Source organism: Sphaeroforma arctica (genome assembly GCF_001186125.1).
Source record: "Sphaeroforma arctica JP610 unplaced genomic scaffold supercont1.3129, whole genome shotgun sequence".
Taxonomy (NCBI): domain Eukaryota; class Ichthyosporea; order Ichthyophonida; genus Sphaeroforma; species Sphaeroforma arctica.
Window position 1 is genome coordinate 1 of NW_014037429.1, and position 4027 is coordinate 4027.

At 35.8% G+C, this 4027-nt stretch overlaps 5 non-coding genes across 5 annotated transcripts; 2 read left to right on the forward strand and 3 right to left on the reverse strand.

Moving 5' to 3' along the window:
• Window positions 1-832: 832 nt before the first annotated feature.
• On the reverse strand, window positions 833-905 carry SARC_30280. The gene has a single exon. It is a non-coding gene; the product is annotated as a tRNA-Arg (tRNA).
• Window positions 906-1407: 502 nt separating this feature from the next.
• Window positions 1408-1480, reverse strand: SARC_30281. The gene has a single exon. It is a non-coding gene; the product is annotated as a tRNA-Arg (tRNA).
• Window positions 1481-1662: 182 nt separating this feature from the next.
• Window positions 1663-1735, reverse strand: SARC_30282. Its single transcript has one exon. It is a non-coding gene; the product is annotated as a tRNA-Arg (tRNA).
• Window positions 1736-2066: 331 nt separating this feature from the next.
• On the forward strand, window positions 2067-2139 carry SARC_30283. Its single transcript has one exon. It is a non-coding gene; the product is annotated as a tRNA-Arg (tRNA).
• A 1273-nt stretch (window positions 2140-3412) lies between these two features.
• Window positions 3413-3485, forward strand: SARC_30284. Its single transcript has one exon. It is a non-coding gene; the product is annotated as a tRNA-Arg (tRNA).
• The last annotated feature ends 542 nt before the right edge of the window (window positions 3486-4027 follow it).

Sequence of the window (4027 nt, forward strand, 5' to 3'; positions counted from 1 at the left end):
GTGTGTGTGTGTGTGTGTATATATATTATATATATATATATATATATTATATATATATATATATATATATATATATATATATATATATATTGGTGCTTATGTGCCTGTGTATGGGTATGTGCATGTGCGTGTGCATGTGCACGTCTCTGTGTCCGTTTACGTGTGTGCACACGTACAAATATGTGTTGGTATGTGCCCGTGCATGCTATTGTGTATGTTTATTCACGCGCGCCTGAGTGTGTGTTTGTACGCGCGCGTTCGAAAGTCTGTGTGTGCTTCTTGTGTGTAAATTTCACTTGGAGCTTTGTATTAGCTTTACATCATATATTTAACCCGTTTAAACTTGTGGAACTCACATTACACGAGGGTCAAATCCTTTGAGGCCACTCTTTAGAACGAAAACTGCTGCCACGCCATAGTTTTCTGAAATAGAACAGCCACGCGCATGACCAAATTGGTGTCCCAGATATAAACGTACGCCAACAATAAATATTGAAAGCTGCTATATAGTGGCAAATTATAGTCGCCCATGCGATACTGACTTAGCGGAATGTAGGTCAAAGTGTACCTTGTAAGTGCGAGGATACTAGCAATGCATGTGGTAACAGGCATGCGAGGATGCAATCCTATATTTATGTGCTTGCTGTATGTACAATAATATAAATAAATAAAGCTTCAGTTGTATTTATTTTATGATTATTCATAGCCTCGTAAATAGAACAAGGAGGCGTAAATAGAACAAGGAGGCTTATGTATTATGGATTATTTACAAATGAACCGCATATTCGACGCTGGAGTTGTGTCAGACTGATTTCTAAAACTCAAAATATAATTCCTCTGACGGTACTCGAAACCGCGACTTCACGCTTCGTAGGCGTGCGCTCTACCAACTGAGCTACAGAAGATGTTGACTGCTGATTAGAAACCTAATATATTATATCATAAAATGTTTTCCACCGAAACCCTGCCAAGTTGTAAATTTGTTACACGGCAAGATTTTCCATCAGCACAAGAAATTCCTCACGACCCAATCTCTACTAGTAGAGGGAGGACGGGACAGGAAAATAATATTGTCTTAAGAGGAGGCAGAGGTTTTTATGATAAATTCATAATCCATTTCTCCAAAGGGACGTGACTCGTGAGACGTGAATGCCTATGTAGTAAAATACGTTTTTGGCAAGTTTTGACAATGGCGTGGGAACCATTTTTTTAGACAGAATCTTCTGTATAGGTTGACAGCAGGATAATATTCAAAATCCCTGAAGTATACATCTCAAATATTTATGTACCACCGCAAGTGTTTAGTTCTTAACTGCACACGCATATTGTACAAGGTTATAAATTTTCCATGGAGAAGTCTTTGTGTATACATACCAATACTATATATATAATAATAAAAACATAAAATTCCTCTGACGGTACTCGAAACCGCGACTTCACGCTTCGTAGGCGTGCGCTCTACCAACTGAGCTACAGAAGACATACGATTTTATATATTTCTGAGCTATCTCTCTCACTAGGAAATTATATATTTATGTACCACTGCAAGAGTTTTTAGTTAATAACTGCATCTTCATTTTGTACAAGGTCATTAATCTTTCATTGAGAAGTTATTTTGTATACATACAAATACTGAATATATATAGTAGCAAAACATAAAAATTCCTCTGACGGTACTCGAAACCGCGACTTCACGCTTCGTAGGCGTGCGCTCTACCAACTGAGCTACAGAAGACATGATAAGTCACTGATATCGTATTATATGTAATTTTAAAAGAAAAATTACTAATTAAAAACTTCGAAAATTTTGTTGTTGCTTGACCGCCATCACGTATTTCTTTTTTTTGAAGTTCAAGAAGCCTGTCAAGCAACTATTTATTTTTATTTATTTATTTATTTATTTTAAAATAAATTTTGTTCATTTTTCAGAAGTAGATACAAGAAGGCAAATAACCCCTTGATAGTAAAAATAATTAGAATTGCTACTTGACAGGGTTTTTACTCGACAAGAAATTAAAATTCATACAATTTTAATTAAATAACAGAATGTATTGAATAAGTATTTGTCTTCTGTAGCTCAGTTGGTAGAGCGCACGCCTACGAAGCGTGAAGTCGCGGTTTCGAGTACCGTCAGAGGAACTTAATTTTATGGCTTTCTATGTAGTTATTTTCTGAACTTTGGCCATAAGATGTAAACAAGTATTTACATATATCTAGCTGTGTTTTCAGGTCTCTTGGCTGGCAGAATACTTGTTTCAAAATTCGAGAGTGAAGTAAAAAAACTTAGGCACTCGCATCGGTTGACAATTGTAAAGATCGTCTGAAGAATATTTGTACAATTCTCGCCCTCTGAGATAATATATTTCGCTTCTCAAAATCTGCTGGCTTTCTATCGAGAATTCATGACAAGTAACATACGGTCAAACCTCTTTAAGTATCTACCTCTATAGGTGTTTACCTCTTTAAGTGTCCACTTTTCCGTTTAGCGACCTAGGTTCTATGTGTGGACAGGTCCGTTTATTCTAATATAATTGATTGTGTGATGAATACAGTGTATTGTAATTCAGATACCCAGCCAAATATGCTTCATGTTGCTTTACAAAATTATTGAACAATTTGGGATCAAGCGTCTTTAGTTATCTTTTAGTGCTTGCCGGAACAAATCTACATGTCTACTGGAAGGTTCGTCAATTAACTTCGTAGCCGATTACTCGAAGACACTCAAGGATGATGTGGAATGATACATCGATAGTATTGTGAGTGCGTTTAAATCTTATTGTGTTATGTATAGCTGATCTAGACTATCATTCAAGTGACAGTGAAACAGTGAAAGAATGAAATTAGTGGATAGACCAATCTGCAAATTTGTAGATTATTAATATAGATGCGATGCAGTTAACTGGCTATGGAGGAAGCCATCAATAGTGAGACTACGGGTATGTTCAGTGTGAGTTGTGCTTTGCTGACTTCCTTTATTTTTAAACCATAATTACTGTCTGCCTAGAGATCATTATGAATGCTAGAATAATGTATATTTAATCCTCTGCAGCTGCAGATCAATACTCGGCATCTTGGCATCGGGTGTATATGAAGAAGATAATAAGCCAGATAAGCACGAACAAATCGAACGCTTTAAAGAACTCAGCGCAATAGAGTTATATAAAGCTACATATTTACACTAGCTTCCAATCAATGTGTCCTATGGGGCCGACTCTGTACCGGGCAGGGTGGGTCCTGACCCAAGGGTGCCTACCTCTATGGTGTCCAATTATTTGTACAAAACGACTGTGGAAAAGAGGTTTGACTCATATTTTGAAAATTGTTAATTGACAGGTAACTTGACAAAGTTTTTATTCGATGAAATTCAACTTATGACATAATAATTAAAAATACAATCGGAACAAATGAAATACCTTCTGTAGCTCAGTTGGTAGAGCGCACGCCTACGAAGCGTGAAGTCGCGGTTTCGAGTACCGTCAGAGGAATTTATTTTTCTTTTTTGAGACACCATTATTTATCTCGTTGTGGATAGTTGCCAGTCCGTATGTATTTTTAATTGTAAACAAAGACTATGTTACATCGCGAGCTATAAATATGACATTCAGCCATTCAAGAAGCAAAACGCTAATAATTTCACATAGTAACAGTTTGTGCAACTACTAACTATATTCCCACACCAATACGATAAATATGACATATATTCCGCAAAATGGCTATCTTAAGATCAGCTTATTTGCACCAAAATCAGACGATAATTGTCTGCTACAGTATTATTAACAGCCGATGGTCATAGTAAGCAATAGCTGGGAAGCAAAAACATCTCGCGAATGATAATCACCACATTATGATTTGCGATATAGTACAATGTCACAAAATCAAAAGCCATACTATATACTTGACAAAACACAAAAAAAGTAATTAAGCGCTATGTGTATATATATATATATATATATATATATATATATATATATATATATATATATATATATATATATGTGTGTGTGTGTGTGTGTGTGTGTCGTGTGTG